Below are 25,100 nucleotides of genomic sequence, written 5' to 3'. Positions count from 1 at the left end.
ACATGGGCTGCAGAGCTCCAATATGCTTACAGCAAGCATGACACACACCTGTTTGATGTCATCTACTTCTCCTGCTTACACAGCCATGTTAGAGCACCTACACAGTTAGGTCCAGTCTGACACTTAGAAGAAATTTGTGATTCAGTAAAATTCCCCTCATTTGCATACCCCACTGCCTTACTCCATAGTTACTGCACTCACACTGAGCCTTTCCCCTTAGCAACCACTGTTTCCTGGTATTGTTTTAATTCTGCATGCCATTGACTATAATGGAAAATGCAGATTTCCCTGAAAATTGCTTTTTCACTTTTTTTTTTTTTTATTTTCAGCACGATCCCATTTGTGCATCACTGCCCTATGCTTAAACGGCTGAGATCAGTCAAAAAAAATAAATTTTTATTTTTAAAAAACTAAACTATTTTCAATGCCAATGGGCATACATTTGGTCATTGGCATGCCTAATAACTAGAATACATCCTTTCATTGGAGCTGTCATGCCTCTGTTTTGTATGCAGAAATGTATTTGGCTAGTAGCCGAATACATTTCTGCAACTAACACTGTTCCTGCAAGGACACCTGCCTGTTTGCTGAATTGCTAATTCAACTAATTTGCATGGTTTTTACCTGCAAATTAGGTAATTAGCATTAGGCAGTGGTGTCCGTGCAGGAACAGTGTTAGAGTGCTCATGCATATCCCGAGCCTTGTTTGCTGGATCGCTTGGACCCTATATTCCATGCAGGAATGCTTACACTATGCGGACACACCATGAAAGTGTTACTGAATCCAGGGACTGTCAACATCTTTTACTGTTTGTTAGGGGATGCTACAGCATCCTTCAAATGAAGGCTGTGGAGTGTCAAGCCACACTAAGAAACTACTTCATAAAATAAATGTAGTTTTATTTAAAGTGTGGCATAAAGATGAAACAAAAACAAGCTTGACTCTTCAACAAGAAAACACAATCAGAGTCTTTTATTTATGGGTGTACATCTATCACAGGATCAAAACAGTCTCATGCAAAGTCCAGATAAACATTTACATAAGTCCACAGGAGTCTTCATGTTGCTTCATGAGCTCTTCCAGTAGATTTTGCAGCTAGCTTCTTCCAAGGGTCTCTACTCTTAGTCATCATTCTCCATCTAAAAAGTGAAGAAAAAGTCTCTCTTTAACAACAGTGGTTGGCAGAGGCTGTTTTCTCTCTCTCTATCTCTAGCAGCCCTGTCCAAAATGGCTGTCTTTACAATATTTGCCTTCCTTTATCTTCACAGTCCTTCATTTATAGGAAAGAGCCATAGCCTCCTCCATTCCAGGCAAATGTGGATCCTCATTCTAAATTGCCTTTGCACTATAGCTCTATGGCTCCAACAACTACAACTGAGAGCACTACACTGCAAGACTTCAATTGCAGACTTGCAGGGATGGGTACTATGAGCTGCTAAATCCCACCATGATTGTCCCACAATAGTCTGGGTTTACCAATAGGCAAGCTAAGTGACCACCTATGGCAACATTCAGCCAGGGGAGAATTATTTTTTACATGTATTAATTCATTTATTTTAAGTAAGTGAATATGGCAGCAATGTTTCTTTACTTAAATAAATAAATAAATAAATAAATAAATAAATAAATAAATAAAATGGTCTATAGCATTCCTGCACAAATCAGCATCAATTGTGATGCCCCATGGGCTTTCTGTATTGGCAGGGCTATTGAAATATATGTGAAGGAAGTTGGAATGCATTACCATAGCAGCGGTTTGTATGAACCAAAGTTGAAATTTGTTACTGTGGCCATTTTTTTATCACAATTAGAAGTCTAAGGTATACACAGTCAATGAAGTGGTAATAACTACTGGGTGAGGGGAAGTCTGTGGATGAAAGTACCAGACTCTATTTGTTTGCTTATTTTAAACAGTCATTAGTCTTGCTTTGCAGGATTGGTATATATTTGTATGAAGTAAGATAGAATACATTACAGTGGCTAATGTGTGCTTACATGAAACCAAACTTAAAATACATTCCTGTCGCAATTATTATTATTATTATCAATTATTTTAGTACAGGCACCTGAGGTTCAGAAAGTCAACTATGTGGCTATAACTGATGTGTATGGGGGCCATATATGGAGTAAAGTGACTAACCCTACTGTCATGGTCAAGTTAAGCAGTCATTAATCTAGCTTTGCAGTACAAGGATGCATTTGTGCAAATCATATTTAAATACTACACGGTTATTCATTTTAATCACAGTGACACATGTGAGTATACACAATCAATAAAGTACTTGTATTTGATGGGTTCACAGGCCATTTATGGATAGAAGTGGATTACCCTTGATGTTGTTTAATTACAAGTTAAATAGTCACCGATCTGGCATGGCAATAGCAGTATTACATAATATGGAGTATTTACTGAAATGAGTGTAAAATGATCGTTACTTTGGCTTATGGTTGTATGTGTGTACATGTGTGTATGCACTGGGGTGTTGCAGTATATTTAAGAGTAACAAGTTGGCCATAATTTCTTTCATGTTACAGCACAGTCAGACATTAGTACTGTACACAATAATTATCTATCTTTGGGTTTCTGGGGAGGATGCGTGTGAAAGCAAATGTTCAGAGTTACAGTGGTACAGTCAGTAGCATTGCCATCTCACAGCACTTGACTCTATGGTTGAGCTCTAGACACTGTCTCCTCCTCTGTGGAATCTGCATGCAATTTCTTTGTTTGTGTGGTGCCTATCAAGGTGCTCTGGTGGGTCTACATTAGAACATTGAAGTTTCACAACTTTGAATGTTCTAATATCGACCCCTATTCAGAGAATGCTGAAAATAGCAAAGCTGCGGAACACCGAATTTCTTCCTAGGGAAATAATTTGGTTGGCCATTCCTGTAGCTTTGCTATGTTCAGCACTGTGGTGGAAAGTTACGGGTTGGGATCAGGTAAGTGTGCGATTGTGTGGACGTGAGGGTTAGGGCAGGGTAGGTGAGTTAGGGTTAGGGCACGGGTGAGGTGAGTGTGCGATAGTGACGGACCTTAGGGTTAGGGTTAAGGTAAGTGGATAGCTAGTGGTGTGTGTACAGTTTAGTGTAGGGTTAGATGTAGGATTTTAGATGTATGTGTGTGGATTGCTGTTTGTTTGGTGTGTTTGTGTTGTGTGTATGTGTGTCGGAACAGCATATTTTTCCCTTGGAAAAAAATTGCTGTTCTGCATGTTCGATGTTGTCAGCATTCGCTGAATAGGGGTCGATATTAGAACATTCGACGTTTTAAAAAGTCAATATTCTAATAAAGACCTGCTCTGGTTTCCTCCAATAACCCAAAGATTTGGTTTAGAGTTGATTTTCCTTCTATTTACCTGTAAGCAAGTGTGCAGGGTGTGTGTGTGTGTGTGTGTTTGTGTGTGTGTGTTTGTGTGCACTTGTAAATGTGCATTTGTGCATCTTGTGATAAAGGTGTCTTGTCAGGGGCAATGTCAGTATGTGGGTAGATTTGTGAAAATTCAGTGCATTTTGTGATACTCTTGGCTTATCAGTATATATGTGAGTGTGAAACAATAGTATCAGCAGTTTGGTTTGTATCTGTGGAAACACTCAATATTGGCTGGCACAAACAACTATTTTGGGTATAAAAACAAAACAGTTAGTAAGTCATTATCTTTCAAAAATAAGACATAAAATGCATCGCAAAACATCTAGACCCACAGACATCTGCATCTGTATAACTGGATTTTAACACAGGTTTATTTGGGTTTTCTGCTCTTAGCTTCACCTACTCTAAAATTGGCTCTGCTATGGGTTGTGGACAGATGGTTGCTACAGCTTGTAGTGGGGCATCAGGAAGTTTAGTAATTATAGTTGTGTTGGGGATACAGAGAATCTGGTCATTATTTCTTTAATTTTCCACATAGTTAAACTTTATACTGTAGGTATACATAGAAGATCACTGTAGCATGCATGAGGATGGGGATAGTCATCATTTCTCTAACTTTCCCCACAATCAAACCTCAGTGGTATGAAGAGAAGGTCAACATGGCTTGTGTGGCCTGAGAACAATGTGGTCACTATATTTTTAACTTTCTTTCCAATCAAATGTTAGAGGTGTGTGCAGAAGGTTGCTATAGCTTGTGTAAAGGTTAGTAACAGTATGGTAATTACTTCTTTAATTTTCCTCATAATTAAACCTTGGACATGTATGCAGTAGGCCACTATATCGTCTGTGGGACTAAGGACAACACAGTAAGTTTTTCTTTACCTTTCCTCACAATCAGACATCAGCGGAGTGCCCAGGAGTTCACAAAATTTTGTCTGGTGTAGTGTATTGCCTAGGAGTAACAAGTTGGAATACATTATTGTGTTCCTTATTTTTTCATTTCCCTAACAATCAAACATCAAATATATAAAGCGTTTACTATCTTTTTTGGGATATGGCTAGGGAGGCATGCTGTGTATGTACGAATGTCTGACAGCAACAAGTTAAATATATTAATGCATTTCATATTTATTTGTGTTTTCTCTTTCATCCCAGACTGCTTCAGAATGGTACACAAAAGGTGACTATTTTTTGGAGGTAGGGCTGATGAGGCATGCTGTGCATATATATATATATATATATATATATATATATATATATATGTGTGAATGTGTCCATTTGTTCTTTCACTTTCATCCCAATATAACCCCAGAGGGGTACATAGAAGGTGACTATCTTTATGAAAGGTAGGAAGGCAGGCAACATTTTCAGATATGATTTATGTATCCCATAAGCATTTGTCTTCTCAGTGTATTGGGGACTATTATTTTGCAGCTTTGGACGTTACAACTTGGACACAACTTACGTATTTATTCTGAAATAAAGAAATAATACTGGATTTCTTTCCTTAGTCATGAATTCTGTTCAGGACATCAGTAGATCAAAGGTCTGGGGAAAAGCCAGTTTACTGGGAACTATTATTTTGTCAACTTTGGACATTAAGCCTCGGACACAACTTACTTATTTCTTCTAAAAGAAAGAAATAAGACTGGATTACTTTTCTTAACTATGAATTTTCCAGGACATCACTGGATCAAAAGGGTAGGGAAAAAGCTTTAAAATGCACATCAGAGCATGTAAAGCCCCAGGGTTCTGGGGCTACTAGGCCCCCAGACCCCCAGCTTATTCTGATTATTTCCCCCACATTCTTTACAGTCCAGTCTTGGCCAGTTAGGGTATGTTAAAAGGATGAAGGCAAAAACAGGAGAGTAAGGCTGGGAAAACATGAAGAATGTAATCTGTATGGTAGGGGAATGCCAGGATGGGGGAAAACAGAAGGGCACTGTGGATGCACAGTGAAAATAGTTGAGATCAGTGAGCCTGTAGAGTCCTTTGCCTAGGCTTCCATTTCACCCAGAGCTGCCCCTGAAAAAGAGAAACACTGTTTGACAACTGTGATGACCCTCCACCCCTGGGCCAGTAATCAAGGAGCCTCAATCCTCATCACTAGCTCCTGTGGGGAACATTCACTGGAAGGATAACAGGTACTCACCCAGTATTTCCAGATGCAGCTCTCTGCATTAAGTACAATCAAGCACAATTTCCTTTAAGAGCACACAGTGATCACAGTCAGTCCTGGGCTGGTTCCTCTCTCTTTCCTCAGATCCCCAATAAGACTCCCCACTGGCACAGCTATAGAGCTGAATCCTTAGACAGGGTTCCAAGTTAAGTCCTCCAACACTCTCGATGTCCAACCAGTGCTTCGTGTCCCTGCCCAAGTAGCTGACGCACACACTCTTTAAGTTTTGATTTGTGCGGGCACACACACACACACACACACACACACACACACACACACACACACTTAAACACAATTGGGAAAGGCTGGCACAGGTTTAGTAGCTATGCCCCCAATTTGCCAGAACCCCTTGCCAGCTACTTTAAGGCCCTTAACAAAGGCTGTCTAATTTTACTGAATGAAATTAATATTAATACAAATGGTAGTTTGACCAAGAGCAAGGCTGTTAGGAGAGGCCCATACAGTGTCACCAAATAAATATGCAAATACTCTCAAAACTTAAATATCTCTACAAAGATCAGCCACAATGAAAGGTTTAAATATATTTAATAATAAATAACAAAAGAACAAGACAATACTAAATATCTAGTCACAGTGACATCAGAGTTCAAAATCACAGGCAATATTTGAAATAACATTGAAGGGCAGATGCAGACAAATAAAGAAAAACAATATCTAAACTAAGCTTTACTATATCCCTGACTGAATCTAAGAGAATCACTATTCCCTACTTACTTAACAGAGCAAGGCAGATGATGTTTTAAATGGTCCTGCTTGTTGTCAGGCCCAAGACAGAATACAGAATGCTCAGCCTCACTAAGAGACTTCTCAAAATAATATCTAAAATATTACTTCTGGGATAGCTTGCAGAATTACATCACTTCTGGTCATCTGATGTCTAGTTCCCATGCAAACCCCCATTGCTGGAAGCTGGCAGGATTTAGCACCTACCTGTAAAAATACAAACACAAGGGCTTTTGCTCAGATCTGTGGCAGGTTCTGGATAGCATAAAACAATTTCATATCTCCACATTTCCACAGTAGTAATTATTTCACCCCAAACACAATACAGAAAGCTTCCTAGTGCAGACTTTGTGTCTCTGGCTGCATTGAAACCTGTGAGACAGAATCTTTATGGCCTAGCTCATAAAATGATTTACTTTCAGATATATTATAAAGTTTGCTGGACTGTGGTTAACCTCCTGGCTCCCAGTTTCCTCTGTTAAAACATACACATTTAAACAGTTTCAGTAGTGCATGTACATTTCTGTCTCTCCAGTAGGGCACACTTTAGATGCATTTCAAACACAGGCACTTTACAAATACCTTTTCAACACAAACATCTGTATAAATCAGTCTGATGTACACATGATATACAGTTCTAATACATTTGTAACACCAGTATCTTGTACAGATCAGTTTGATATTCCCAAATGACATATAATTTGTAGATCAGTGTGCACGTACTGTGGGCTATATCTTTAAGAAGCATGTGACAGACATAACATGCATGTATAAATGCTAAGCAAGTGCCATTCCTACTACCATTTTGAGAGTGCAGCCAGAGAGTGAGTATGTATGATTCCAACAGTTAGCTTGTACATAAGTTACTTAAGTTAAAGTCAGTAATCTTCTATCATGATGTGTTTGTATAAAATAAAGCTGCTTTAACAGAACCTATGAAGACACTTCTATTGTGTCCAAAGCAGGAGAGTGACATGGTGTCAGAACCAGGATCACAGAGAATAATATTTGGAGCCATGAGATGACAGTGAAGATAAACTTACAGAAACGAGCACAAAAAAGAGAAAGAAAATACTCAAAGTTAATACTAATATGCACAAACTACTTATTTTATAAAAGAGCTAAAACAGAGCATTACAAGGGCATAAACTGCATTATTAAACAAGCAGGAGACACAAAAGGTTCCGGAACTAAGGGAAATGTTTAAAATAATGACATTTGACAAAACGATTATCAGAAAAGTAAAACTAGCATGTTTAAAGTAAGACAAGTATGTTTAAGGGCAAAACGAACATGTTTAGAGTAAAACAAGCAGAAGAAAAGTACAATGGGCATGAAAGATTAAACGAGCAAAATGAATATAATAAAGGCAAAAGGGGCACATTAAGTGTAAATAAAGCAAGACGACTGTATGTTTTTTGGCAAAGTGCTGTGTTTGGGCATAACTACGGCTTTGTATTGCATAAAGGGCATAACTAAAGTTATTCAAAGTATCTCAAAATGTGTAAAAGTGCTTTACAGTGTGCGCTTATTACTGTGTATGCATTCCAAAGAGTTTATTCTGTCTAAAGTGCAACTATTTCATAAAGTACAGTCAAAGTATAGCCATTTCAAAAAGTTTCTCGTGCTGGGTGTGTCTGTTCGCAAAGTGACACCATTACAAAGTGTTTCTTGCACTGTAAAGAACTGCCTAGCAAGGTACTGCCATTTTGGGGAAATTTCAGTGTGCTGTGTACAGTTTATTCACAAAGTGCAATTACTTCGAAATGTTATTGAGTTTTTCTTGCCCAGTTCATTCGCATTGTGATGTTATTTGAAAGGCTTCTTAAAATGTTGATAAGTTACTTTAGCAAGATGACAATTTCAACAGTACTACAGTGCCCTACAGACTTATTTTGCAAAGTCCAGTTACACAGAGGCCTTCATCGTGCAGTTGTTTGATATGTTTCTTGTACTGATAAGAGATGACTTCCTGCAATAAAGTAATGTCAAAGGTATTACAGTACCCAAGAGACTATTATGCAGAAAAGCCCAATAGCATAATTTCAAAAAGCCCAAAAGCATAATTTTAGAGGCGCCATTATATAAAATACTGGCATATAAGTATGTGTATGTGTTCATGCTTAATTGCAAGACCCTTCACTGGTATATGTTACTATGGCAGATGGATTTCAAAAGCCCTTATCACTTGTATTTGAACACAATATTGCAGAGAATTGGAGGATACTTGAGCAAGAGTACAATATTTTTATATAAGCAACTTATTCAGATAAAGATGCATGCATCAAGGCATTCATTTTGTTAACCCTAGCTAGGTCAGAGGCCATAAAAAGAGAGCATTCATTTGTGTATGCACCAACATTATATGAGGGAGAAGGTGAAAATCATCATATTGTACAGGCTGAATCAAGGGAAGACCCTGAGTGTTTGAAGAGCAAGTTCAGAGAAATGTGTAACCCTCAGACAAATATTACATTAGAGAGGCATTTGTTTTACACAAGAGATCAGAAACCAGGGGAAACTTTTGCAACTTACATAACTGACCTCAGAAACAAAGCTAAAACGTGTCAGTTTGGTGACTTAAAAGATGAGTTAATATAGGACAGGCACGTGTGTGGTATTAATAGTGCTGCTGTGAGAAAGATCTTGCTTTGAGACCATGATTTAACATTGAGTAAAGCCATAGAGATTTGCCAGATCCATGAAGTGACAGAAAAACACACAAGTATGCTTGCAAGTGACAAAAGCATGGTTTCAGCAGGTTCCAGAGCAAACATAGATAGTATGCAACACGTGGGAAACAGAAGAAGGCCTAAGCACAGGGTAGCCACAGCCCCTGCTGGTTCGCAAGGGAAACCACGTAGCTTTCCAGCAATTTCTAAGGCTAGTTCAGTCAAAGGTGCATCCTCTGTGCAGTACAAGTGTGAATCAGCGAAACCTAAGTCCAGCTTTATTGTTAACTGTCGCAATTGTGGTGCAAATCACGAGTCTAAAAGAGAGAAATGTTTAGCATTTGGTCAGCAATGTCACAAGTGTAAAAAATGAAACCACTTTCAAAAGTTTTGCAGATCAAGTAAAACCCACACAGTTGTAAAGAAAGGTCACACAAAAAAAAACTAGTTGATCAAGCAGAGATACAACAGTCAGCTTTCTATGTAGATGGTGTATCTGTGCTTGGTTAAAAGAGTTGATGCAGTGAATTTATTGGCAAAGAGTGAAGTATTTTGTACTGTTCGGATCAATGGTAACCCCACAGAGCTTAAAGTAGACACTGGTTCAAAGCGTAATATTTTATCAGCAGCCACATTTCCAAAAGTGAGAGCTAATGAGCAACTTAATGTGACCAGTAGTGCAAAACGTGTTGCTTATGGAGGTGAAGAAATTCAAACCGAAGACTCAGTGATACTTTCATGTTATTTGGCCAAGAGCTGTTACAACTTGTTATTCTATGCAGTCCGAAGGCCAGTACAGTCTTTATTGGGTCTCAAAGATAGCTTGAGAATAAATCTACTTTCTTTTACCAAAGAAGTTCATCACATAAGTGCATCTCCTAGTTCCAATTTTTCTGAAGCCATTTTCTCAGATTATGCTTATGTTTTCGATGACAAACTGGGCAAACTTCCAGTTGTGTATCTCTGAAGTTAGACCCAGAGGTCACTCCAGTGGTCAGACCGGCAAGAAAAATTCTGATAGCTATGCAGAATAAAATCAAGGCTCAGATGGATAAAATGGTGCAGCAAGGTGTAATTTGTCCAGTTACAGAACCAACTGAATGGGTGTCATCTATGGCAGCAGCCCACAAAAAAGGCTCAGACAAAATCAGAATATGTACTGACCCAAGAAATTTGAACAAAGCATTAAAGAGTCCGTATCATCCAATGCGCACAGTCGAAGAGGTCACAGCTCTAATACCGAATGCCACTGTCTTTTCTGTCTTAGATGCAAAAAGTTAATTTTGGCAAGTGATGCTTGATCACAAATCCTCATTACTAACCACTTTTGGTACCCTGTTTGACAGATACAGATTCCTCAGGATGCCATTTGGAATAAATTCTGCAAGACCCAGTTCGGCTTTGTTAAGGGCAGATCATGCCTACTAAACCTGGTTGACTTCTTCGAGACAGTCACCAAGGCCATAGACGAGGGAAAGGTGGTTCACACAGCCTACCTTGATCTCACCAAGGCATTCAACACCATTCCTCACTTGGGTATTATAGAAAAACTCACCAGCCTGAACATAAACCCCTACGTCACAAGATGGGTTGCCAACTGGCTTACAGACAGAACTTACACGTTAAGAATAGTGGGCTCCATGTCCGACTCTAAACCAGTCACAAGTGGTGTCCCGCAAGGCTCGGTTCTGGGACCCCTACTGTTCGGCATATATTTCTTAGAAGTACAGGCAAACACAGGAGGACTATGGCTAACCAAGTTCGCCGATGACTGCAAACTGGGAGCTATAATTGACTCTCCGGCTGACACGGACATCCTTCAAAAAGGCCTTACTGAGACAGACACCTGGTGTCAAAGTCATGGCCTCAAGCTAAATGCCAAAAAATAAATAGTCATCCCATTTGGGAAAAACAAAACACCCACGAATTACCACATAGGCGGCAGCCCCCTTAATACAGAAGAGGTAATAAGAGATCTGGTGACCCAGGTAGATAGTAATTTCTCCTTTGACAATCATATTGCCAAAGTAGTTAGGAAATCCTTCTATGTGGCCCATCTAATTACTAAGGGGTTTGCATCTAGAAATAAAGAGGTTATAGTGCTCCTCTACTCATCACTCATCAGACCCATCATAGAGTACAATGCCCCATTTGGGATGTACCTCACAAGACACTTCCAACAGCTGGAAAGACCACAAAAGCACCTCAACAAGAGGATTACTGGCCTCAAACATATGTCCTATGCAGCCCGACTGAAAAAAACTCCAGCTGTACTCAGTGGCATATCGCTTACTCAGAGGTGATCTCTGCCTGACTTACAAAGCCATGTCTAACTCATAATTGATGGACATGCTCCACCTAAAGAAATCCAAGTCACTGCGAGCCACGCACTCTAGTGAGCTAAACCTTGCCACAACAATAAATAGAACATGCTGGGGGGATAGATTCCTGTCACAGAGACTCCCCATGCTTTGGAACAAAATTCCTAACTATATTAGGCAGAGCCCCTCACTAACACTCTTCAAGAGAAGCCTTGACGAGTGGATGGGTAACACAAAATACACCCCTGGGATCACTTCATTGGCTCTGCTTGACAGAGGCTCAGTTAATTAATCAATGGGGCGGCGAAAGCCGACACTCTGGATAGGCTTAAAAATGCCCTCGGGCAGATAGCCTAGTACCTACCTATGAACCCAAGTCTTTCAGCATGCAATGGAGCAAATTCTTTCGGGTTATACTTGTGCCATAATAGTAGATGATTTATTGGTTGGGAGGCAATGGTGAAACAGAGCATGACAGAAATCTAAAGAGAGCTCTAGACAGAACACGTGAAGTAAACTTGAAGCTCAATTCTCTGAAGTGCAAATTCAGGCTTCCAGAAGTTGCATATGTAGGTCATTTGTTTACCAGTACTGGTTTGAGACCAGAATTGACCAAGCAAGCGACAATCCTTGAGATGTCAGCTCCAGACAATGTTCAAGCTCTACAGTGTTTCCTCGGCATAATCAGCTATTTGCGTTTATATCACGTTATCGAAAAATGAAAACACTGAACACCATTTAATCGAACCTAAATAATCTAAAGCACACAATATCGAACATTCAGAACAGCAAATTTTTTCCAAGGGAAAAATTTGCTATTCCGAAACAAATTCACACAACACAGGCACACCAAAAAAACAGCAATCCACACACTTACACTTAAAATCATACATCTAACCCTACACTAAACTATACAAACACTACTATCTATCCACTTACCTTAACCCAATCCTAACCCTAAGGTCAGTCACTATCACACTCACCTTACCTGCGCCCTAACCCTAACTCACTTAACCCGCCCCTAACCCTAAACTCTGTCACTATCGCACACTCACCTCACCAGCGCCCTAACCCTAATTCACATAACCCACGCCCTAAACCTAACGTCCACACAATCACACACTTACCTGAACCCCCGTAACTTTCCACCACAATGCTAAAAATAGCGAAGCCACAGAAAAGGACAACCAAATTCTTTCCCTAGGAAAGAATTTGATGTTCTGCAGCTTCGCTATTTTTAGCGTTTGATGCATAGTGTTTGACATTGTGGCATTTGACGTTATCGGCTTTCAATAACATGATATAAACCCAACTATTTAGGCAAGTTTATACCAGACTTCAGTGAGTTGACAGCACCTTTAAGAGAACTAACATGCAAAAATGTTGTACTGTCATGGCTAGAGCACCACCAGGAGGCATTTGAAGACCTCAAGCAGAAAATTGCCACCCCACCTACATTTAGATACTATTCTGTGAACAAACCAGTCACTCCTGTGATACTTCAAATTTTGGTTTAGGTGCAGTCATACTTCAAGAGGACAGACCAGTAGCCTATCCATCTAGAACACTTACCCAAACTGAGATGCAGTATGCTCAAATTGAGAAAGAACTTTTGGCAATTGTCTTTGCATGTTCCAAGTTTCATGATTATATTTATGGTCAAGCTATTCAGACTGAAACTGATCACCAACCTCTAGTTGCTATTCTAAAAAAGCCCATGCATTCTGCTCCAGCAAGATTACAAAGAATGATGCTCAAACTGCAAAAGTACAACTTCAAAATGGTCTATGCAAAACGCAAACTACTCTATCTGGCTGATACCTCATCCAGATTGTCCAGAAATAAGACGGAACAGCTTGATGCAGACAATTTTGACTTTGACATGATGGCAGTGTGTAATTTTTCTACCACTAGGCTTCATGAGTTAAGAGATCACACTAAGTCTGATACAATTTTGCAAAAGCTCAATCACTATATTAATGTTGGATGGGTGTCAAAGCAATCCAGTGTACCACCTAAAGTGCAAACATACTTTCCTTACAGAGATGAAATGTTGATGAAAGATGGCATTATTTTCAAAGGTCCTAAAATTGTTGTTCCTGCTTCCTTACAACAAGAATATGTCCAGATTTTGCATCGTGGTCACCCAGGTTCCGTATCCACTAAGAGACGAGTGAAAGAATTAGTATTTTGGCCGTCATTACTGCAAGACATTGATAAAGTACTTTCTTCTTGTACAGTACACCGCATCTGCAGAGAGAATCACTCCAGCTAAGTCAAGTTCCTGAACTACCTTGGTCGACAGCAGCCACTGATATCTTCAAGTGGAACAATCAATGCTACTTTGTACTGGCAGACTCTTATTCGAACTGGTTAAAGATTGACTTACTACTTAACCTAACATCCACTACTGTTATTACTAAGCTGAAATATCATTTCTCAGTCCATGGTAGTCCACACAAAGTTATCTCTGACAAAAGGGTACTCAATTTTCTAGTCAGTTGTTTCAGAAATTTGCAAGAGAATGGGACTTCGTACATGTTACTAGCAGTCCTGAATATTCACAGACAAATGGTCTAGCTGAACATGTAGTGTAGAGTACAAAGCAATTACTTGAAAAGTCAAAGTGTGACAATACTGATGTCTTTTTGAATTTACTTAATCTCAGAAACATACCCCGTGACGATATTCTTGGCTCACCTGCTCAAAGACTTCTTTCCAGGCAAACTAGAATGATGCTACCTATTAGTTCCACTTTATTGAGGCCTAAAGCTAAGAACAGCAGAACTATTAAGGCTCAACTATTTATGAAGCATTGATCCAGAAGTCCAGTTATGACAAATCAAGTAAAGTTTTTCATCCATTGAGGGAAGGAGAAACAGTGAGAATACAAATGGCGAAAGATTTCAACAGGATTGGTCATGTTACAGGTATATGTGCCGAGCTGAGATCCTACCTTATAGGATCCGAGGGTATGGAGTAAAGGAGAAACTGAAGGCATTTATCCCTGTACCAGAATCATCATCACAACATCATTCAGATGACTCAGACTTTAGATCTCAGAGTGAATCAAATGTTGTTCCCATCCCAGAGTATATTCCTAACTCTGATTCCATTCCTGAAGATGATGTAGATAACTCAAAGACTGAACATTGTACAGACACAGCTCCAGTTGCTAAGTCCAATTCCCAGTTTTATTTATTTTTTATTTTATTTTACATTTGTTGATCGGGATAGCCAAATGGATACATGTCCATTTTCAGCGAAGGCCCGGGAGAAAAGCTCCAAAGAAGTTATACAGGTAAAAATTGACATAATACACACTAAAGAACAATTACAAGCAATTTAAACACAATCTATAAGCCACTCGGATTGTAGGTTATTTAACCTAACGTGCATTTCATCTGGTAAACTAAATTACAATTCAGTAGATATACATTAACTGGTACCCCAGTGTTATCAAATATTTAGTCAGGCTTAGCGCAAGGGCATAGCCATTGAGTCTTGAAGTACTGCTTGAGGGCTTTCTTGAATTGAGATAGGGTAGTGTATATTGTAATGTCAGCAGGTAGCGAGTTCCAAGTTTTGCCTACAAAGTTGGCAAACATGGAGTCCCCGGCACAGTTGTTGGATTTGGTAGTTTGTACTATAAGTCTATTGGATGAACGAAGTGGTCTGAGGTTGGTGTGGGGACAGATGATGTTTTTCAAAGCAGGTGTATTTTCAGGTTGGTTAAGTACTTTGTGAACCACAATAAGCTGGTTATATTGAATCTGCCTACTTACCTCTAGCCAATCTAGATTTTTTAAGTTTATGCAGTGATGTGTTCTGTAGGGCAGACCAGTGGCAAATCTAGCTATGCTATTGTAGCAGGCAGATAGTCTGTTGAGTTCAGTTTTATTTAGGTTGGCAAGTATAGGGGAAGGATAGAAGAGGGTGGACAGCAAATGGGAGCAGGCGATGGCAGTCCTAGCAGGTGGGGTTAGGAATGGTTTTATTCTATATAGGGGGCCCAATTTTTATTAATGGATTTTATCATTTTATTAATGTGAGCATCAAATGTGAGGTTGTTGTCAACAATTACCTCAAGGAGTTTTGTGTGCTCATCTGGGGAGATTATGGTGCCACTGGTAGACTTAATGGAGAAAGATATCACCGGGGATTTTTGGGTGGGGGAGAAAAGTAGTTGCTTTGTTTTATTGGGATTTAGAATAAGACATCAGTCAACAGGCCAATTTTCAACTAGGCTGAAGGTACACTGAGTACTTAACTGCAGCTCAGCCTGGGTGGTACCAGTGCAGATCAAAGTGGAGTCGTCTGCATACTGAATGCAGTTAGCATTTGGGATGATAGTGTGGCAATCATTAATAAATATGGAAAACAGCAGTGGTCCTAGACTAGACCCCTGGGGGACACCTAGGGTGTTGGGTAAGAGGTTGGATAGAGTATTCTTTCATAGTATGGCTTGTTGTCTATTGTGGAGATAGGATTGGAACCATTGAATGGAGTGATGACCTAGAGACATTTTTGTTAGGGTGTGGATAAGTAGATGGTGGTTAACCATATTGAAAGTTTTAGAGAGGTTCAAAAAAAGGGCTGATGATAGCTTGTTATCGTTTCTGTTATGGTTTATATCATTAGTGAAGGAGAGGAGGGCTGCGGCGGTACTGTGATGTGGTCTAAAGCCATGCTGAGATTTAACTAGTAGATTGTTAGGAAGTACAGAAGTTGTTTGTGGATGCACTTTTCCATGATTTTTGCCAGTGGTGGCAAAATGGCTATGGGGTCTATAGTTAGATAATTCGGTAGAGCTCCCACCTTTATGGAGAGGTATGACATGAGATATTTTCCAGATGGAGGGGACTTTGGCTTCAGATATGGATCGATTAATTAGAAGGAAAATGGGGAATGCTATACAATCTGCTGCTTTTTTGTAAATATTCAGTGGGGAGAAGGTCAGCGGCTAGGGTGGTAGGTTTTAATTTTTTGATCAGATTACGAATGAAAGATGTGGAGACAGGTTGGACGCTGAAGGAGGACTGGGTACTGAGATTGGTATCCTGAGTGTTAGTGGAGTTTAAGGGTAGCTGGCTAGCTAGGGCTTGGACAGTTTCCGTAAAGAAACTATTAAAGGAGTTAGCAACATCCTCTGATAGTTTATCAGTAGAGGCTGAGGGAGGTGGAGTAGTGGTTTGTCCTGGGTGTAGTAGTCTGTTTATGCCTGCCCAGAATTTTTGAGGAGTATTTTGGTTGCCTTGCTGGAGATTAAAGTAATAGTTTTTTTTGTCCAGTAAGATGGATCTTTTAGTCTTGTTTCTTAATTGCCGAAATTTAATTTGATCTATATGAGTTTTTGTGGCACACCAGGTAGTCCATGCTTTATTCCTGATTATAATTTTTGATTTGGTTTCTTTAGATAGCCATGGGGCAACTTTAGTGTTAATCCTAGCGGAGTGAGCAGCTGCATATGAATCAAGGATGGAGAGTAATTTATTGTTAAAGTAGGCAATCGCTTAGTTTAATGACAGTTGTTTTAGGACAGACCGGTTGCATGATTTAAGTTCATCTTGAAATTTTTTGAGGTTAAAGTTTCTATTATTTCTTATGATTCTGTAGGTGGACTGGTGGGGGTTATAAGATTTGTGTTTACAGATAAAAGTGAGAAAGTGATCACTGAGGTCGTCAGGGATTGTTCCTGATGTGTACATTTGGGGATGGCTGTTGACTAATATCCAGTCAAGTATACTTTCCTTTTGATTACGTTTACCTAATCTGGTGGGGGTATATATGACCTGTGTGAACCCATACAGGTTTACATGGGTAGTAGAAGATTGTGAGGAGCAGGTGTTCCAGTCAATATTAACATCTACAAGTACTATGGTTCCCTGTGGATAATTATCGGATAACCAGTAGAGGGTATCCTCTAGTGTGTTAGTATTATTCCCTGGGGGAATGTCCTTACATACAATATTTATGCATTTGTTTTTGTTGATTTGGAACTTGGTGGAAAGTATTTCAGCTTTATTGATCTGGGGTGGTTGAATGGAGTCTAAGGTAACATTTAGCGTGAATTTGAATAGTACAGCTACACCCCCCTCCCTTACTAGTTATACAGCCATTGTACTGTCATTGGGTTATTGTACCCAGGTGGTAAGATTTCGTTATCCGAGGTTGCTGGTTTTAGCCAGGTTTCAGTTAGGCACAGAATATCAGGGGATTGAACCTGTAGGAGGGCATGTAGGTTATGTACCTTATTATTTAAGCTCCTAATGTTTAAAAGGCAAACCAGGAGGGAGTTGGGGGACCTTATTGTGAATGTTTTTTTGGTAGGGTTGTTTTCGTTAGAGGTTATGCTATCTGAGGTAGAAGGGCCAGGGTTCGGGTGAATATCTCCGTCCATGGTGAGGTTATTGCGAAGGTTTATGATTAGCTTCAGGAATTTGTATATATGTCTTTGGAACTGTTTAGACTTTGAGCTGATGTATTTAGGTTGGATAGGTTGATGGATTGTTATAGATATAGAGTTGGGTGTAGTAGTTCCTATTGGGTGGGCTGTCATATTTGGCATAACTGGGGAGGTTTGACAATTTGGGTAGTGAAAACCAAGGTAAGGTTGATTTTCATACATGGAGAGGAGGTATGGAATTAACATGAGGGGTAACAGAGAGAGTGGAGACATTGTTTTGTATGGTGACATAGTTGGTGACTAGGTAATACATTAAGTATAGTGTCCTCAAAATTATAAGGCTGGATTAGGACAGAGTGCTGGGGAGAGGGGTGATGGGCTTGGTTAGAATAAGCAGTACCTTACTGATTGGGACTGATGTGAAATGGGGAGGAAATGATAGGCAGTGGAGGTGGGTGAAAGAGGTGGATGCCAAAGAGGGCAGAGATCTTGATAGGGTCAGATGGAGGGGTGTGGTTTTGTGGCTATAAAACTAGCAGTAGTGGGGTGGATGAGAATTGGGGGCAGGGAAGGGTGTGGAGCGAGCCCGAGCAGAGTGAGGGCAAGCGGAGCAGGGCTTTACCAGACTCAAGGATCTTGGACAAGGATCTTGGAACCTGCAGTAATATGCTTGGATCTTAATTTTATAGGTAAGGCTTTTTATATGAGGTAGACCCTTTTTTATTTGTAAGATTAAACAGTTTCAGGTGAGGCTTTTCAAGTTGGGGCACGGAGTACATTTATATTTTTAGCTTCCAATTTTTGTTGGAATGTAATAAATATTTGGTTATTTCCTTCCAATTTCAGGTCGTGGGGACTACTTTAGTTTGTCCAAACAGATTTAGTTTAAGGGGTTGGCTAGTCAATATGGGATATATGGGCTAGGCAAAATGGGATCAAAGGGCTATCTAAATGTGCTATAGATCCAGGCAGGCAACTGTGGTATTCACAGAGAGAATTAGGAAGTATTAACTTGGCAGGACGTTTAGTTCGAATGGCAGCTCAAGACAGATATGCTGTTTGTAAAATTCAGCTTTGTGGTGTCCTTCTGGTTTTCAGGACTGCTGGTGGAGGGGATGGTTCCTGGTGGGTAAAAATAATGGAATATGTATGAGAGACTAGCTTAGTAATACCTATAAAATAGCCCCAGTGTTAAAATTAAATCAATAAATCAAACAGCATTCATTCCTAACCAGATAACCTTGTTAGACAATACTTCACAATGGATAGCTTACATGCTTATTTGTTAAAACAGTTTAATTTCAACATGCTGTTATACAAACAGCCTAATAAAATGTTTAAACAGTTGGTCGCTAGCCCCACAGTTTGCTCAGACTAGCATGCTAGGTATTCAGACCTTTTGCCATTGCTGTAATGCTTTATCGGCAATTTGTAAGAGGCAGCAGCCATGTAAAACAGTAAGATGTGTGCTAATAACATCAGTTCCTAGCTTAATCACCTTTTTCTAGCAGCAACAGCAATGTACAGTAGAAAAATACGTGCTTATGGTCTTAGTCCCATTGATAACAACTGGTAAGCATGCCTTAGCACATTCTACATTTATGCTAGGCAGATTAATTGGAAAAAAACAGTAACAAGATGCCTTTAAGTAGTCCGTGATATCTTAATACATTCTGACCAGCATTTATGCATACCTAAACACAGTCTGCATTCTACTGCTACTCTAGGCAGATTAATTGAAAAAAAAACATTAACTAGCTGCTTTTAAGCAGTCCGTGATATCTTAATACATTCCGATTGGCATTTACGTATACCTAAGCACAGTCTGCAGTTAAACTAGCCAGAATATGTTTCAAAAACAGCAGATAGGTACATTTGAGCAGTCTGTGATACTTCAACACAGGCAAACCGGGCAGAAACAAATGCAGTAACAGTTTTCAGACAAAAACAGTGATAGGTAATTGAAATACTTGTTGCAGTAAACACAATGATAGCTTTAACAGTAGTTACATACCATGAGGGAGAGGGCCGTCAACTGGGTCTAGGAGCACTAGTAATTTGAAAAATGGTGGTTTCCTAGGTTCCTTTCTAACCTCGCATACGTTTCAGTGCAGGGGGAGGGATCCGTTTATGTCACACAATATGGATGAGTATCCAGGCCCAGTGTGAAATATGCAGCAACATGGACTTAACTGCGTATATGCGTCTTATCCTATGTAATTGCATGATAGAAAACTGTGTATTATATCTGCATGCCAAACTGATTCATAACATTGCATGTTTTATTTTTAAGGAATGAGGATGTAGATCAATGGGATCTATATAATTTCATTGAAAACTCATTGCATTGAAACTTAATTCATTGACACATATTCACTGAAAGCTCACTTCACTGAAAACCCAATTCACTGAAAGCTCACTTCACTGAAAACCCATTTCACTGAAACTCATTTCATTTAAAGGTATATATAGCCTTTTCCCCACTGTTGTGTGATCCTGGAGTTAGTATAGTAAGGGGGTGTGTGGGAGGCACAGCACCCCACATTGGGGGTGTGGGGGGCATAGCCCCTCACATATTGTAAATATTTTAAAGCATATAGATGGATACTTACAAGTGTAATGTAATAATTCTTCCAGAAGACAACATATAGCCAATTTATGTTGGGGGCAAAGCCCCCCATACCCCCTGAATGTGAGAAGCTGTGCCCCCCACACCCCCCTTACTTTATATACTAACTCCAGGATTGCATAACAGTGGGAATAGGCCATATATACCTTTCACCAAAATGAGTTTCAGTGAAATGGGTTTTCAGTGAAGTGAGCTTTCAGTGATCTGAGCTTTCAGTGAATATGTGTCAATGAATTAAGCTTCAATTAAATGAGTTTTCAATTAAATGATATAGACCCAGATCAATGTGCATGTGCTTTGTGCTGTATCCTTAAGAAGCATGTCCAAGATGTAACGTGCATGTATAAATGTAAGCACATGCCATTCCTAGTGCCATTTTGAGAGTGCAGCCAGAGGGTGAGCATGTATGATTCCAACAGTTAGTTTGTATACAAGTTACTTAAGTTAAAGTCAGTAATCTTTTATCATGATGTGTTTGTATAAAATAAAGCTGATTGAACAGAACCCATGCCCAAAGTAGGAGAGCGATATAATTCTTTACAAAATTCCAGCTAACTGTGCTGGCAGTACCGCCTATCTTCACCCCCCCCCCCGAAGACTCAAGCTAGTTTATCAAGTGCCCCCTGAGAAACGTTGCTTGAGAAGAATGAGCCTATCTGGGAATACATTACCCCATAACCTGTCTTGAGAGGCCATCTTCATTGGCATTGTAACCTCACTGTGGTGCTGCATGTCATATCATATGCCTGCAACCCTAGGCTCCAACTTAGTAACTTGGCATTTTGCTGGCTGGCTCAAAGTAGCATGTTAAGGGATTGTGGTCTGTAACTACAGTGAATTTCCTTCCATGCAGATAAGGCTGACGTTTCTACAGTGCCTACACTATGGCTAGATATTTCTTTTCTACAGCTGTACAGCATTCCTCCCTGGGTTGGAGCCTACGGCTGAGATATATGACTGGATGCTCTTCTCCCTCTGAGGAAACCTGGCTGAGTACAGTCCCCATCCAATGATTTGAAGCATCCACCTGCACAACAATTTATTTGCTGTAATCTTGACTGGCTTACACAGGGGGGGTTCTCCCAAAGCTCCTTTAAGCTTCTGGAATGCCTGCTCACATGCTGGGCTCCACACTACCTTATCTGGCCTGTTTTTCCTTGCCAGGTTTGTGAGGGAGCAGCTATGATTGTAATTGGGGACAAACTTTCTGTAGTACCCTGCTATCCCTAAGAATGCTCTCAACTGCTTTTCGGTAACGGGCAGGCCATGCCTGAATGGCTTCCACTTTGGCAGGTTCTGGCCAGATCTTCCCACTTCCCACTCTATGTCCCAGGTAGAAGGCCTCTGCCATACCCAACTAACACTTACTGGCTTAATGATCAACCCTGCCCTCTGTAGTCTTCCCAGCACCTCCCTGACATGCTAAAGGTGTTCTTGCCAGGAATGGCTGTAGATGGTAATATCATTCAGCTAAGCAAGGCAAAATCTCCTGCTCTTGCTAGGATACAATCTACCAGCCTCTGGAAAGTCGCTAGGGCATTTTTCATCCCAAAGGGCATCTTTGTGAACTCATACAAGCCAAAAGGAGTCATGTCATAAAGGCTAACCTCTCTATAGCGTTGGGAGTCAAGGGCACCTGCCAGTAGCCCTTTGTAAGATCAATAGTGGTCAGATACTTAGTCCCACTCAGCTACTCTAGGGCTTCAATTGTCCTAGGCATAGGGTAAGCATCTGATTCTTTGTGACTATTTAGTTTCCTGTAGTCCACACAGAACCTGGTGCTGCCATCCTTCTTTGGTACCAGCACCATTGGGGAGGGTCAGGGACTGCTGGACTCCTGGATTACCCCCAGTTCCAACATTTCCTGTATCTTCTCCCTCAGAGTCTGTTTGACTCTCTCAGGCACCATATAAGGGGCCTGGTTAATAGGCCGTTGGGGTCCTGTATCCACATGGTGCTGCACCAAGTGGGTACACCCTGGTTTCCCAGTGAACATGTCCTCAAACTACTGACTCAAACCTGGGTAAGGGATAGCTGCTGGGACATTGCTTCCCCTTCCACTGAGGTGTCAGTCTGAACCTCACTGAGGAGATCAGTCACCACATCCCACTCGGACTCCTCCTGCCATCTACTGCAAATACTCAGCACAAGGGCCTTTTTATCATGGTACAGTTTCATCATGTTAACATGGTACACTTTGTGCCTCCTGCCTAGCAGTTCTACCATACGGTTAACATCACTGACTTTCCTTACCAATTTGAAGCGACCCTCTCCAGCTGCCTGCAGCTTACTATGTCTGACAGGAATGAGAACCGCAACCTGTTGCCCCACAGCATTCTCTCTGGCTTGAACATTCCTGTCACATCAGACCTTTTTCCTGCTGTTGGGCTTCTGCCAAGTTCTCCTGAGCCAAGCCCATGAATTCCCTGAGCCTTGTCCTGAAGTTTAAGACATATGCTACAACAGACTCCTTGTGGGATTCACAATCACCCTCCCACTCATCGAGAATAAAATCTAAAGGTCCCCTCACCTGATGCCCATACAGCAATTCAAAGAGTGAAAAACCTGTGGATTCTTGGTGTACCTCTCTGCATGCAAGCAGCAGGTGGGGCAAATATTTGACCCTCTCCCTCTTAAACTGGCCTGCAAATGCCTTTAGCATGGTCTTTAGTGTAGGGTTTAACCTTTCCACCAGACCATTAGTCTGGGGGTGGTAGGGGGTGGTCTTTAGGTGCTTCAGCCCACAGCACTCCCACAGACAAACCAGCAGGTCTGACATGAAATTGACACCTCTGTTAGTCAGTATTTATCTTGAGAAACCTACCCTGATGAAAATCTCTAACAAAGCATTTGCCACCTTTTCTGCCTCAATGGAGGACAGGGCCAACACCTCAAGGTATCTGGTAGCATAATCTACTACCTCTAGGATATACTTCTTCCATGTAGAACTTAGGGTACACAGAGGCCCCACAATAGCCATGGTTACCTGCTGAAACAGTTCCTCAATCACAGGCAAAGGCATCAAAGGAGCTTTGACTTTGTCTCATGCCTTGCCTACTTTCTGGCACTGCTCAATGGTCCTGCAGTACCCTGTTACATCCGTGGAAATCCCAGGCCAATAAAAGTTTTGCATAATACACCTATTCGTACGCTTTATGCCCATATGACCTGAAAAAGGAATGTCATAGGCTATGGCTAGAAGTGCCAGATGGTAGGCTCAGGGCACTACCAACTGCTGTATTCTGTCACCCTCTAGCCCTCCCTCAGGGGTCCATTCTCTATACAGTAACCCTTTTCCTTGAGAATCAGGCACCTCCCTAGCTACCTCCCTCAAGCCTTATAATGTAGGGTCTTAGAGCTGAGCCTGTCTCAGCTCTCTCTTTGTAAACATTCCCAGCTCCCCTTCCACAGGAAGTCTGGTATCCTTTGACAGCTGTGCCTCACTGTCAGCCTAGATACTACTACTCCCCTCTGCCCTTGCAGTCACTCTGTGCAAGGGAACATCAGTACCCACCAGCAGATGTAGCTCACATTCAGTCTCACTCCCTGAAGTGGCCATATCACCAGTACTGGCTTCAAGTGTTCTGTCTGTCTGGGTCCACCCCCCAAGGCTATCAGACCCACATGCCTGTCTCCAAGCCTGACTGCATGTAACTACATGCACACAAGATACTGCATTATCAAAATCATTCCCTATCAGGACATCTGCAGGGACATCCTAAAACACACCTACTTGCTTGTTTCCTTTTCTACCCTCCCAGTCAAGGTGAACCCTAGCCAAAGGTATTTGGAATGGGGTCCCTCATAAAGCTGTGACTAGAGTAGACTGCTCAAGCAAGTAGTGCTACTCTTTAATCATGCAGGCTTCAGAATAGTTAGATCAGAGGCTGTGTCTCTCTTAGCAGTGACCTGTTTCCCCTCTACTAAAATAGGATGTAACCTCTTGTAGTAGTTTGGCACCTTTGTTGTCTCCAGACAATTTACCACTGGCATTGTGTTATCCCATTTGCTGGCTCCCCCAACTTTTGTTCCCCACCTTGCCTCCATGGACATCTATATGCTACATGGCCCCACTGGTTACATTTAAAACATTTAACCCTTGATCCTGGCTGTGTACCTGAACTAGTGGCTTCCCCTGTTACTGGTGGACTCTGCTGAGGCAGTTTAGGCTGCTCACCATGGGTTTCCTTATACCCATGTGCAGCACTGGGTATCCCTTTCATGTGCAGTGATGCCTGCTTGCTAGGTATAGGTCTCCTTTTTTCCCCAACTCATCTGCAGAGTTGCATTCCCTGTCTGCCAACCAGATTCTCATGTCCTCAGACAAAGTGCTAAGGGCTTGTTCCCTCACCAAAAGGTCTGCCAGCTTTTCAAAAGTTGTAGCCTGACACCCACCTATGAAACTAAGTGCTTAGTTCAGCAATATAATCACATACACTTTCATCTGCCTTGTGTCTATGCTCACGAAACCTTTTTACCTGTAAGCTGCAGGTGTTAACTTAAAACACTGTAATAAACAGTGCTTAACTCGATCATAATCTAAACAATCAGTATCAGACAATTTAGAAACAATAGTTACAGCTTTACCATGGAGTAAGGGGGTGAGGAACTGTACCCAAAGCCATCAGTCAGCATTATACTGTTTGCATGCTCTTTCAAACATATGAATAAAACTATCACAATTGTCACCCTCTTCGTACTGAGGAAGAAGTTTGCTGACCTTCATTGCTTCTGGGGTAAGGTTACTCCCTTCCCCATTACCTCCATGACCCTGGCAA

The 25,100-nt window shown here is 40.9% G+C and overlaps 1 long non-coding RNA gene across 1 annotated transcript in view; it reads right to left on the bottom strand.

Moving 5' to 3' along the window:
* Nucleotides 1-951: 951 nt before the first annotated feature.
* LOC122795734 overlaps nt 952-25,100 on the bottom strand; it is a 32,841-nt gene continuing 8,692 nt past the window's right edge. Inside the window, exon 2 of the long non-coding RNA XR_006363852.1 lies at nt 952-1,140. This is a non-coding gene — a long non-coding RNA (uncharacterized LOC122795734). The remainder of the gene's footprint in view (nt 1,141-25,100) is intronic.

This window comes from Protopterus annectens, chromosome 2.part2 (genome assembly GCF_019279795.1).
Source record: "Protopterus annectens isolate FY-2018-M chromosome 2.part2, PAN1.0, whole genome shotgun sequence".
NCBI classification, from domain to species: Eukaryota; Metazoa; Chordata; order Ceratodontiformes; family Protopteridae; genus Protopterus; species Protopterus annectens.
Note: the sequence above shows the minus strand (reverse complement) of the source record. Positions and strands in the feature narration are given on the sequence as shown.